At 49.1% G+C, this 14245-nt stretch overlaps 1 pseudogene; it reads right to left on the bottom strand.

Annotated features, from left to right (window-relative positions):
* The window catches only part of LOC120978106, a 135662-nt pseudogene that overhangs the window by 57845 nt on the left and 63572 nt on the right, over positions 1–14245 (bottom strand).

Genomic DNA, 14245 nt, shown 5'->3' with positions numbered 1-14245 from the left:
CTCCGTAGTGCTTCCGAGGGGTCCTGTTCCGTGCGGCCGTTCCGAAATTCCGGATTTGCAGACACATTGAAGTGAATGGGTCCGCGATCCGTGATGCGGAATGGCACACGGAGCTGTGGCCGTGTATGAGGCCCGCAATACGGCCACGGATCACACACGTTCGTGTGAACTTGGCCCTAAGGAGACACTTAAACATGATTTATTTTATTTTTGTTTCTAAAATGATATTTTGTAAAACTTACATAAATAAATAAATCACACATATTAGGTATTGCACGTCCGTAACAACTGCTCTATAAAAATATCACATGACCTACCCCCCAGAAGAACACTGTAAAAAATAAAAAAAAAAATGGTGTCGAAAAAGCCTTTTTGTCACCTTACATTACAAAAAGTGTAATAGCAAGCAATCAAAAGTCATACGCACCCCAAATATCGTATCAAAACCGTTCATCTCATCCCGCAAAAAAATACACCCTACATAAGACAGTCGCCAACAAATAAAAAATATATAAATAATTATTTTTATTATTTATATTATTATTATGATTATTAATACTTTCAGAATATGGAGACGCTTTGGAAAATGCTTTATTATGTAAAACTGAAACCAACCAAAAAATTATTGAGGAACACCTAAAGGGGTTAACAAAGTTTGTAAAATCAGTTTTGAATACCCTTGAGGGGTGTAGTTTCTAAAATGGGTCATTGTGGGTGGATTCTATTATGTAAGCCTCACAAAGTGACTTCAGACCTTAACTGGTCCTTAAAACTGGGTTTTGGAATAATTTCAGATTTGCTTCTAAACTTCTAAGCCTTCCAACGTCCCCAAAAAATTAATGGCATTCACAAAATGATCCAAACATGAAGTAGACATATGGGAAATGTAAAGTAATAACTATTTTTGGAGTTATTACTATCTATTATAAAAGTAGAGAAATTAAAATTTGGACATTTTTCAAAATTTGTTGGTAAATTTGGTATTTTTTTCATAAATAAAAATTAACATTTTTGACTCAGTTTTACCATTCTGAGACAGTTTTCTCGTCACATATTGTACATCATGACGATGTACAATATGTGACGAGAAAACAGTCTCAGAATGGCTTGGATAAGTAAAAGCGTTTTAAAGTTATTACCACATAAAGTGACATGTCAGATTTTGCTAAAAAAGGGCCTGGTCCTTAAGGTGTTAAAGACATAGTAGTTCCTGCGTTCGCTACCTGTTGTGCTTCTCTTGCTGTAACAACTGTGCTGCTATTTTCCTAAGTCTGTACTTCCTTTATTTCATCTCTTCTTCTCTTCTAATAACTGTTCCTTCTGAAGCCTGATAGGTAAAAAAAAAAAAAAATGTACATTTTATATATTGGGGGTAAAAAAAAATAAACAAGTTTTCACAATGATAAGTACAGGCAAAAATAAAAAACTTTGTAATATATCTCACTGAAGAATTATGCTTCCTCCAGGGCTTCTCTGGCTGCCTTCCTCCTCTTTCCCCTTATTCAGCCTCTTATCTCAAATGGCACCTCTCTGTCCCCAGTCACAAAAAATAAAATCTAGGAGTGAGAGTTGAGGATAGAAGAGAAGGCTGCTGCCAGCTAGTTGTGAGTTATTACCTCACTCTGAACAGTGGTAGAGCCTTATCTTACTCGATACAGCAGAGTCAAAAGTGCTAGTGTAGCAGAGCTTCACAAACCGGAGAGCCTGGAAAATCACAAGAAATACCTTTGTTCCTCCTCCATTCTTCATGCTCTTCAACTGTCTCTGACTTTTCATTCAGTTTTCCCTCTTTCCTAAAACAAAACAATCAAGTCACAGAATTACAAAACCATAAAAAGCTAAAAAAAAACAAACAAACAAACAGTTAATTACACGAACTAAAATTACCTTAATATAAGAAACAAAGGGGCCAGTAAGCTGAACATCGCTATGGTCAGACAGAGCATATCCTCAGCACTGGGGTCATAGTCATAGATCTCCTGATCGTGACCTGCATGGTTAAGAAATGAATGAAGAACTTCACAATTACAGGAAAATATGTAAAGAATAGAGAGAAAGAGACAAAACATGGTCATCCAGGAAAGGAGAAAAAACAGTTTCCACCAACAAAGCACTTTGCAGAACAAAGGGGTTTTCAGTAGAGATGAGCGAACTTCTGTTTTTAAAGGGTTTCTGTCACCCAACAAAACTCTTTTTTTTTTTTTTTTGGATAAGGAGACTTTTGTATTACTTACCAGTAAAGTCTCTTTCTCGCTCTTCCTTGGGGGACACAGGAAACCATGGGTATAGCTCTGCTCCCTAGGAGGCGTGACACTAAGTGAAAGCTGTAAGCCCCTCCTCCATCAGCTATACCTTCAGCCTGGAGAAGAGACTGGCCAGTTGCGTGTCCAAGTAGTGAAAGATAACCACCAACCCGGAAAAAGAACTGTCGAGCCCTCAACGGGGGCAACCAAGCCGGAACCACAACTGTAACCCAAATGAAGGGCGGGTGCTGTGTCCCCCAAGGAAGAGCGAGAAAGAGACTTTACCTGGTAAGTAATACAAAAGTCTCCTTTTCTCGCCCATATTCCTTGGGGGACACAGGATACCATGGGACGTTCCAGAGCAGTCCCAGAAGGGAGGGACCAGAACAAACTAGACCAACACAGAGGCATCAATCAACTGCCGCCTGCAACACCAGACGGCCTAAAGCAGCGTCAGCCGTCGCATGAGTAATGCACCCTGTAGAACTTGGTGAAGGGGTGCAAGGAGGACCAAGTGGCCGCCTTGCAATCTGCTCCGTAGAAGCCCGATTACTCTGAGCCCAGGAAGCCCCCGACCGCTCTAGTGGAGTGAGCGGTAACACCCAAGGGGCGGAACCTTGCCCTTGGCGAGATAAAGCCTCAGTAACAGCCTTCTTGACAAAACGGGCGATAGCAACTTTGGATGCCGCCATCCTCTGCGCGACCCCTCCGGAACCACAAGAGCGAGTCCGTATGCCTGAAAGAGCTGGTTACCTCCAGGTAAACCTTGAGCGCCCTGACAACGTCCAGGCGATGAAGCTTCCTCTCCCGCGGGTGGGATGGGGAAGGACACAAAGAGGGGAGAACGATGTCCATCGTTCAGATGAAAGGCAGGGACCACTTTAGGAAGGAAGGAAGGGTCCGGACGAAGAACACCTTGTCCTGGTGGAACACTAGGAAAGGTTCCAGACAGGAGTGTGCAGCCAATTCGGACACCCTCCGAAGAGAGGTGACGGCTACAAGGAAAATAACCTTGCAGGACAGAAGTCGCAAGGAAACCGTCCGCAGAGGCTCGAAAGGAGAAGCCTGGAGCGCTGAGAGAACCAGGTTCAAGTCCCAGGGCGGTACGGGGGAACCGCGTGTGCCACGCCCTAAGAAAGGTCTTGACAGGACCAAGGGGGGCCAGTGGGCGCTGAAACAAAATGGACAGCGCAGACACATGACCCTTCAAAGAACTAAGGCCCAGACCTTGGGCAAGTCCGCTCTGCAGGAAGGACAAAACGGTGGGGAGAGAAAAGCGGAGCGGCGGAATCCCCAGATCGGCACAGAACCCCAAAAAGGTCCTCCAGGTCCTATAATAGATCCTAGAAGAGGACGGCTTACGGGCGCGGATCATGGTGCGGACGACGTCCGCAGAAAAACCCCTACGTGTCAGGACGGTGGTCTCAACAACCACGCCGTCAAACGTAGGGACTCTAAACGCGGGTGGAAGATCGGTCCTGAGAGAGAAGATCTTCCCTGGCGGGCAGTGGCCAGGGCGCGTCTGCCAGGAGCAGCATGAGGTCGGCATTACCAAGAACCGGCGGGGCCAGTCGGAGCGACCAGGAATCACCGAGACGCCTTCCGCCGCGATCTTCCGAAGGACCTTGGCAGGAGTGGGATGGGAGGAATATGTATGGGCGCGCGAAGCCTCGCCAAGTAAGAACGAGGGCGTCGGCTCCGCAAGCTCCCGGATCCCTGGCCCTGGACAGATAGGCGGGGACCTTGTGATTGAATTTGGAGGGCCATGAGGTCCACGTCCGGTATGCCCCAACGAAGGCAAATGGCCTTGAATACCTCCGGGTGAAGAGACCACTCGCCGGGGTCGACGGTGGTGCGACTGAGAAGTCCGCCGCCCAATTGTCCACCCCTGGAATAAAAATTGCAGATATGGCCGGACGTGAGCTTCCGCCCAACGGTGAATGCTGGTGACCTCCCGCATTGCTGCAGCGCTGCGAGTGCCCCCTGGTGGTTTATGTACGCCACAGCCGTGGCGTTGTCCGATTGGACACGAACTGGATGACCCTTCAGCAGATGAGTCCAGTGTCGCAGAGACAGAAGGGCCGCTCTCAGCTCCAGGACATTGATCGAGAGTTTGGACTCCGATGGAGACCAAATGCCCTGGACGGATCGGGGAGGAAACACGCCTCCCCCAGCCCAAGAGGACTGGCATCGGTTGTAACCACCAACCAGTTGAGTGGCAGAAAGGACCTGCCCAGAAGAGGGGGACTGTAACCACCAGCGGAGAGATGACCGCACCGGAGGCGATAGATGGAAGGGATGATCCAGAGACTCCGGCAATTTGTACCAGAGGAGAGGATCCGCCCGTTGGAGAGGGCGGGAGTGAAACTGCGCAAATGGGATTGCCTCGAAGCAGGCAACCATCTGCCCAAGACCCGCATGCAGAAGCGGTAGGACGGTCGACGGGTGGGGAAGAAGACCCCGAACCGCCCGACGGAGGATCAGTCGTTTTTCCGAGGGAAGACGTACCTCCGCCGCTCCCGTGTCATAAAAGCATTCCAGGAAGACCAGTTGTCTGGAGGTGGGGAAGGGAGGACTTGGGGAAGTTGATGACCCAACCGAACCTCGCCAGAGTCTCTAGAGTGAGATCCTCGCTGGCAACCGCTTGAGAAAGGGACGGAGCCTTGATGAGGATATCGTCAAGTACGGTAGCAAAAAAACACCCCTGGAAAACGGAGTTTAAGGCCAAAAACGGGGCCAGGACCTTGGTGAACACCCGGGGGGCTGTTGCCAGCCAAAGGGGAAGGGCGACAAATTGGAAGTGGAGGCCCCCACGGCGAATCGGAGGAAGCGATGGTGACACCGGGCTACCGGAACATGGAGGTAGGCATCCTGTATATCGATGGAAGACATGAAATCTCCCTGCTCCAGGGAAGCCACCGCGGAACGGAGGGACTCCATCCGAAACCGTCGAAGGAGGAGAAAAACGGTTGAGCTTTTTGAGGTCCAAAATGGGCCGTCACCCGAACCTCCCTTCATGGGAACTACAAAGAGGTTCGAGTAGAACCATGGAACCTTTCCTCTAGAGGAACGGGGGTAATCACCCCCCCTGTCCAGTAAGGCTTGAACAGCCGCAGAGAACCGCAGCCGCGGCTTTTCGGGTCCCGCGGCGGGCGGGAGCGAAAGAACGATCTGGAGGGAAGGATGCAAATTCGATTTTGTATCCTGAGGACACAATTTCGAGAGCCCAGGCGTCGGAGACGTGAGCCATCCAGAAGTCCCTGAAAAGGAGGAGCCGGCCCCCCACCCGGGTGGGTGGGGGCGCGCCTTCAGGCAGAGGACTGCTTTGCTGCGGGTGTGCGGGCAGCCTGTGGCCTGCGCCCGAAAAAACGGCTTCCTACGCTTATCCTGGGGAGGAGCCGAAGCGGCAGCTGTGGGGGGAGCCCCAGAGGCCCTGCGGGAGGACCGAAAACGAGACGCACCAGGGCGTCCGCGGGGGGCGCCCCTGGCTTGGGGTTGAGGAAGATGGGTGCTTTTACCACCCGTGGCCTCCGAAATAAGCTCGTCTAGGCGGACCCCGAAAAGGCGGGAACCCGCAAACGGTAGCCCCGCCAAGGAACGTTTGGAGGCAGCGTCCGCTTTCCAAACCTTCAGCCAGAGCTCACTCCTGACGGAAAACTGCCAGGGCGGAGGAGCGTGCAATAAGGGCTCCCGCATCAAGGGAGGCCTCACAAACAAAATTCCCGGCCCGAATAATAAGCTGGGCCAAGGAACGTAGGTCCTGGATGGGGACGTCCGAGTCCAACTCCTGTTCCAGCTGCGCGCCCCAAGCAGAGATTGCTTTACCTGCCCAAGCAGAGGCAAAAACCGGTCTGAGAGCAGAACCGGAGGCAGCAAAAATGCCCTTGGAAAGGGTCTCCATGCGACGGTCCTCCGCTGACTGAAGAGAGGACCCGTCGGGAACAGGGATGGCCGTGTTCTTTGACAGCCGGGCCACAGGGGGGTCCACCTTGGGTGGGGACGACCAGGTGGCCACGACATCGGCTGGAAAAGGATAGCAAATGTCCAGCTTCTTGGGGTTGACAAAACGGGCGTCCGGGCGAGCCCAAGCCTTAGACACCACGGAGGAGAAATCAGAGTGGATTGGAAAGACTTTTGAGGCCTGCCTGGGTCTGATAAAGGAGACGCTAGCTGCGTCAGAGCTAGGGGGGTCATCTTGCACCTTAAAGGTGTCACGAATATCAGAGATGAGTTGACCCATTGCTGAGGCTAGCTTGGACGGCAGGGCCGAGTCCATTTCCAAATCTGAAACCGCCAATTCACCTTCAGAGAGCGAATCCTTTGGAGAGAAGAGGCCCGTCTGGGTGCGCACGCGTGGCGGGGAGAGGGAGGCCTCTGAGGAGGAGGCTCGCTCTACTCTAAGACGCTTCTGAGAGTGCCTAGCTCGGGAGGGGTCACTAAGAAAGGGTGAACCCGCTGCAGCGGCAGAAGCGGTGGACCCGGAGGGCGCGACAGTAAGAGTGGCGTCCTGCGGGGTAGGCGGCCTGTCTATTAGGCGGGCCACGACATGCGTGAGGCTTTCCACGGCCTGGGACAGGGATCTAGCCCAGTCAGGCGGGTCAGAGGAAGCAGGGAGCGACACAGCGGGCGACTGAGGCTGCAGTGGAGCTCGGCATGCAGTACAGTGCGGATCAGACTGCCCCCGGGGAAAGGGTTCCCTACAAGCAGTACAGGCATGGTACCAAGGCTTGGCGGCTGCAGAAGGGTCTGACATGGTGGAAAAAAGATGTTGCACTTAAAGTGGGAGACCCCAGAGAAAAGCTGAACGGGGATTACACCCAAGCAACAGTACTGGTGGCACGGAGGGGGTTAACAGTCCTACCAGACCCGGATGATGCAAGCGGCAGCAGCAAGGGGAACAGACTGAGGAGGCTGTGGAGGAGAGGCAGCAGCACGGAGATGAATGGCTTCAGGATCGGACGGCAGAGAGGATTCCACGCAGCACTATGAGAAGTGGAGCCCGACGAAACCGGAAGTAGCGGAGCGCATGTAGGAAGCTCCGCCCCCCTCTGCCGCGCTGAAGGAGAAGCCGAGCCGCGCGCGCGCGGCAAAATGATTTTAACCCCCAAGGTGATGAAGTGCCGGCCAAGATGAAATGGCGCCGTTCGCGCCAAGTAAGCGGCCCCCGCCGCGCCTGGATGTGGCAGACGGCCTCCTTGCCTGCAGCCGTCCCCTGAAGGCAGCGTCCGTGCCAAGGACTTGCCCAAGACAAAGTCCCGGAAGGGGGGGGGGGGGGGGGGGGGAGTAGCAGCGGTGGGAGGGAGGAAGGGGAGGCTGGAGCAGCCACTCTCACCATACGCTGTCTTCGCCCTCAATCCATCCAGCGGGGTCGCCCCTTCAGCTCCTGGCACCGCAGTGGCAGGAAGCCGGGGGAGGGACTTGGCGTGCAGGCGACCCTGAGCTGGCGGGACGCAGGGGAGCGAGGCTGCCCTGGTCCACCTTGTCTTCTGTGGGGGAGGCGGCAGTGCGGAATTACCGGCACTGGCGCAACTCAACCCCGGGAGAAACAGAGGGGTCTAATGCGCCTCTGTTGTCCCTGTAAGTAGAAAAAAATCGAATTAAAACAACAAATAACGCAAAAAATAAAAAATTATAGGAAAACAACCCTGCATAAGCAGGGGGTGTCTTGCCTCCTTGGACACTAAGCAAAAACTGGCAGTCTCTTCTCCAGGCTGAAGGGTATAGCTGATGGAGGAGGGGCTTACAGCTTTCACTTAGTGTCACGCCTCCTAGGGAGCAGAGCTATACCCATGGTTTCCTGTGTCCCCCAAGGAATATGGGCGAGAAAGTTAGATTCCTCATAGTGCGATATAGGAGAATATATTGCTCTTACTTACTTTCATGCGGCCGATTCTTTATAAAACGAAGTTTTATAATATGTAAATGAGGGCTCTACCAGCAAGTAGGGCGTCTACTTGCTGGTAGCCGCAGCAGAAAACCGCCCCCTCGCCGTGTTGATTGACAGGACCAGCCGTGATCTCCTCCTCCGGCCGGCCCTGTCAGTAATTCAAAAATCGCGCGCCTCCGGTCATTCGGCGCAGGCGCTCTGAGATGAGGAGGCTCGTCTCCTCAGCACTCCCTCAGTGCGACTGCGCCGATGACGTCTTCTCTTTCAGTGATGTCATCGGCGCAGGCGCACTGAGGGAGTGCTGAGGAGACGAGCCTCCTCATCTCAGAGCGCCTGCGCCGAATGACCAGAGGCGTGCGATTTTTGAATTACTGACAGGGCCGGCCAGAGGAGGAGATCACGGCTGGCCCTGTCAATCAACACGGCGAGGGGGCGAATTTCTGCTGCGGCTACCAGCAAGTAGACGCCCTACTTGCTGGTAGAGCCCTGATTTGCATATTATAAAACTTCGTTTTATAAAGAATCGGCCGCATGAAAGTAAGTAAGACTATTATATTCTCCTATATCGCGCTATGAGGAATCTAACTATCCAAAAAAAAAAAAAAAGAGTTTTGTGGGGTGACAGAAACCCTTTAAGTTCGGCGTCTAAAGTTCGGCTTCCGGTTAGCGGAGGATCCCGATATTGATTCCGAATTCCGTTGTGGTCCGTGGTAGCGGAATCAATAATGGCCATTATTGATTCCGCTACCACGGACCACAACGGAATTCGGAATCCATATCGGGATCCTCCGCTAACCGGAAGCCGAACTTTAGACGCCGAACTTAAAACAGAAGTTCGCTCATCTCTAGTTTTCAGTAGCCAGGCCTCCAACGAAACTTCCGACATCAGAAGTTTTACTAAATGATAGGTACCCTTTAACAAGCTCTGGTTATGTTTTTTGGTTTTACACCCCTGAACTTCAGAAATGTAAAAAAAAACAAAAAAAAAAAAAACATAACATACCAATATTCCCATCTGTGCACATTTTGGCTTACAATAAGTTTTGGAATGTTTTTTTCAAGTGCAGTTAAAAAAAAATAATAAATAAATGTTAACCTTATAAAACTACATACACTTTGCGTCATTTCCAAAAACAGAACATAATTAATAGCAATCGAAGTATAATTTAAAGGGGTATTCCCATCTTAGACAATGAGGGTATATTGCTAGGATATGCCCCCATTGTCTGATAGGTGCGGGTCCCACCTCTGGGACGCGCACCTATATCGAGAACAGAGCGGGGAGCGCTGTGGCTGGAGGACCCCAGATTTTCCAGGGTCTGTCCACTACCAAGCGCTAAGCCCCGCTTCTCCCATAGAAGTGAATGGGAGTGTGCCGCGCATGCGCAGCCCATGCTCCCATTCATTTCTATGGGGCAGACGACAATAGCCGAGCCAGCGCTCTGCTATTTTCGGCGGCCCCATAGAAATGAATGGAGGGCGGCTGCGCATGCGCAGTGCGCTCTCCTTCACTTTCGGGGATCCGTTCTCGATATAGGTGCGGGTCCCAGCGGTGGGACCCGCACCTATAAGACAATGGGGGCATATCCTAGCGATATGCCCCCATTGTCTGAGATGAGAAAACCCTTTTAAAGATTATTCTAGTTATTTTATCTGAAAAAAAAAAAAGTTTCACATATTTTGCTGCTTGAGACCAATGATCATTGTGAAAAGGATTTTAAAAAGACATCTCACTTTTTTTTTTTCTTTAACCACAGAATGTGCTTTCCCTTTGCAAATTTGTATTTCAGAACTCCCCCTGCATCTCACCCTTCATATAACTTTTTTTTTGTGGAGTGGTCACGAAACTGGAGAAAATCATGGGGGGGGGGGGGGGGAACGACACACTCGCTCTCATGTATGGTTTACGTCTTAACGCAATGGATTTTTACCATAGAAGCAGTTCTTAAGAAATGCATTTTGTGTACACTGTATTACTGCAATGTGTGAACGTATTCCTTACAGAAAGGCTACCCCACATCAGTCACCATGAAAAGGTTACCTTTATGAGAGTCCAGTTTGCTCCCTAGTAAATGATTGTCATTTTTCAGTGCCTGGTCTCTTGTTTCTGATACCTGAGAGTGAAGGCTGATTGTATCGTCGTCAGAAGGCTGCACAGCAAGAGAGAATTAAGGGTCACAGGTATTTCCATCAAATTTATTTCACACCTAAAGGGGTTGGTTCACAAGCAACACTTTGGGGGTCATTTATTAAGAGCGAGGTTTTAGACGCCAGTCTTAATATCTCCTATAGCCGAGGGTGGATCCGCTGGAGTTATGTAAAAGCCACGGCCTCTACATAACTTCAGCGGATCCACCACCGCTTGTAAACGCAAGACGGAAAGCTGTCTACATTTACACCAATTTTATACGCCTAAACCAGGGGCATAAAATTGTAAAGGAGACGGACCTGCCGACCTGTCCCCTTCCCTGCCCAGTGCCCACGGTCTTAGACCTGGCGTGACCAGGGAAACGTTGCAGATTTGCACCAAAAATACACCTAACATAAGCATATTTCTGGTTAGTAAAAGACCCCCTTTATCTCTATCCACAGTATAGATCAACATATAGAAGAATGTATAATGAGTGAGGTAGTGTGTGTGTGTGTGTGTGTGTGTGACCACAGGAGCCAGCCAAGTGGATTTCTCTGTAGTCCCATACACAGTGAATTGAGAGGTGCCTGGACATGCGCAATATGGGGGGGATTTATAATGCCTGTGTGCCTGAAAAATCTCCCCCTGTACATGCCACTTTTCTAAAAGGGGGCATGGCAAGGGCGGGGAAGAAGGCATGGACAGAGACGCCACAATAAATATATCTTCATCTACACCAGTTTTCTGGCGTAAATGAAGCCAGAAATTGACAGCAGCTCTGAGCTGTAGTAGATTTCTGGTTAGGCGTACGGGCCGCAGGACAAGGAGTGTTCGGCAGTTTCCAGAAGTCCCCACTGACATGCATGTGAAGGGCACAGCGCAAGAGTGGCCACCACTCCATTCACTTTTATGGGGCTGACGGAAATAACGGAGCCTGACGATACATACATACAGGGAGTGCAGAATTATTAGGCAAGTTGTATTTTTGAGGATTAATTTTATTATTGAACAACAACCATGTTCTCAATGAACCCAAAAAACTCATTAATATCAAAGCTGAATATTTTTGGAAGTAGTTTTTAGTTTGTTTTTAGTTTTAGCTATTTTAGGGGGATATCTGTGTGTGCAGGTGACTATTACTGTGCATAATTATTAGGCAACTTAACAAAAAACAAATATATACCCATTTCAATTATTTATTTTTACCAATGAAACCAATATAACATCTCAACATTCACAAATATACATTTCTGACATTCAAAAACAAAACAAAAACAAGTCAGTGACCAATATAGCCACCTTTCTTTGCAAGGACACTCAAAAGCCTGCCATCCATGGATTCTGTCAGTGTTTTGATCTGTTCACCATCAACATTGCGTGCAGCAGCAACCACAGCCTCCCAGACACTGTTCAGAGAGGTGTACTGTTTTCCCTCCTTGTAAATCTCACATTTGATGATGGACCACAGGTTCTCAATGGGGTTCAGATCAGGTGAACAAGGAGGCCATGTCATTAGATTTTCTTCTTTTATACCCTTTCTTGCCAGCCACGCTGTGGAGTATTGGACGCATGTGATGGAGCATTGTCCTGCATAAAAATCATGTTTTTCTTGAAGGATGCAGACTTCTTCCTGTACCACTGCTTGAAGAAGGTGTCTTCCAGAAACTGGCAGTAGGACTGGGAGTTGAGCTTGACTCCATCCTCAACCCGAAAAGGCCCCACAAGCTCATCTTTGATGATACCAGCCCAAACCAGTACTCCACCTCCACCTTGCTGGCGTCTGAGTCGGACTAGAGCTCTCTGCCCTTTACCAATTCAGCCACGGGCCTATCCATCTGGCCCATCAAGACTCACTCTCATTTCATCAGTCCATAAAACCTTAGAAAAATCAGTCTTGAGATATTTCTTGGCCCAGTCTTGACGTTTCAGCTTGTGTGTCTTGTTCAGTGGGGTCGTCTTTCAGCCTTTCTTACCTTGGCCATGTCTCTGAGTATTGCACACCTTGTGCTTTTGGGCACTCCAGTGATGTTGCAGCTCTGAAATATGGCCAAACTGGTGGCAAGTGGCATCTTGGCAGCTGCACGCTTGACTTTTCTCAGTTCATGGGCAGTTATTTTGCGCCTTGGTTTTTCCACACGCTTCTTGCGACCCTGTTGACTATTTTGAATGAAACGCTTGATTGTTCGATGATCACGCTTCAGAAGCTTTGCAATTTTAAGAGTGCTGCATCCCTCTGCAAGATATCTCACTATTTTTGACTTTTCTGAGCCTGTCAAGTCCTTCTTTTGACCCATTTTGCCAAAGGAAAGGAAGTTGCCTAAAAATTATGCACACCTAATATAGGGTGTTGATGTCATTAGACCACACCCCTTCTCATTACAGAGATGCACATCACCTAATATGCTTAATTGGTAGTAGGCTTTCGAGCCTATACAGCTTGGAGTAAGACAACATGCATAAAGAGGATGATGTGGTCAAAATACTCATTTGCCTAATAATTCTGCACGCAGTGTAAAGTGGATGTAGTTCTAAGCCAGCCACCACTAGAGGTCACTATATGCATATTAATCTACTGGGGAGATACTACTCAGTACACTGGGGTAAACATGAATACGTAATTACAATTCCCTGACAGAACAAATGGGTTTTTAATCTCTTCTAGTTTCCAAAATGGAGTTTAAGAGCACTAATAACAGTTATCACGTGGCCGATTCTGTGAGGTGTATAGCAGGCATATATTCTGCTTATTGTGTACGAGCATGGTTTGGTTGGATTGATGCAAACCCCTCATCTGTCGCTGGGACACTGTGTACCCTATGATGGTTCACACAGGGGGCATTCTTAGGACCACCTGTCCAGAGGATAACAGATAAGTGCTGTTGGCGGACCAGCCCCTTTAATAATACTGCACTTCAGGAAGACTTTTCTGTGAAGACGTATGTAAGCAGATACAAGAAGTCTGGGTTGTTTCCTTCTTTAGAATTAGTATCACTGCCCATCAGAAAAACTACAGGACATGTCCTGCACTGACTGGTGACTTAGGCTACTTTCACACTGGCGTTTTGGCTTTCCATTTGCGAGATCCGTTCCGGGCTCTCACAAGCGGTCCAAAACGGATCAGTTTTGCCCTAATGCGTACTGAATAGAAAAGGATCCGCTCAGAATGCATCAGTTTGCCTCCGTTCAGTCTCCATTCCGCTCTGGAGGCTGCCTGCAGCGTTTTGGTGTCCGCTTGACGAAACTGAGCCAAATGGATCCGTCCTGACACACAATGTAAGTCAATGGGGACGGATCCGTTTTCTCTGACACAATAGAAAAGTGATCCGTCCCCCATTGACTTTCAATGGTGTTCATGACGGATCCGTCTTGGCTATATAAGACATAATATAACTGGATCCGTTCATGACGGATGCATGCGGTTGTATTATTGTAACGGAAGCGTTTTTGCAGATCCATGACGGATCCCCAAAAAATGCTAGTGTGAAAGTAGCCTAACTGCAAAGTAAAGAAAAGCTGCAAGTCAGCCCTGTTAATTATCTAGGAAAACTACATAGCAAAGTGTATACGGCTGTATAGGCGTACAGTGTCAAGCCTTGCCCCTAGAAGATTATTTTTTGAGGGGTGCAGATAACGCCATTCCATACAAATAAAGTAAACCGGCCTGATGACGACCAAAGGATACAATGGGTGAATAGGGCCCTATGAATAGGTCTGATGTATGCGGTGGAAATACACCCAAACCCAACTTAGTCTGTGACCCATAAAAAATGTAAAGTCACTTAGATGAAGACTGGGGGTGGAGAGGCACACATCTAACCCTAGGTTATGTTACATATGCTGCGCACTGACAGAAAAATATTAAAAGGGAAAAGTACATCTTAAAGGGGTGTTTCGGTTACATTAAATTATCCCCTATTCGATTGGTGGTGATCCTACCATTGGGACAGACCCCCACAAATCAAAAGCTGTACCCCCTGAAACTAA

Source organism: Bufo bufo, chromosome 8, assembly GCF_905171765.1.
Source record: "Bufo bufo chromosome 8, aBufBuf1.1, whole genome shotgun sequence".
Classification (NCBI taxonomy): Eukaryota; Metazoa; Chordata; class Amphibia; order Anura; family Bufonidae; genus Bufo; species Bufo bufo.
This window is presented reverse-complemented; position numbering and strand designations above follow the sequence as displayed.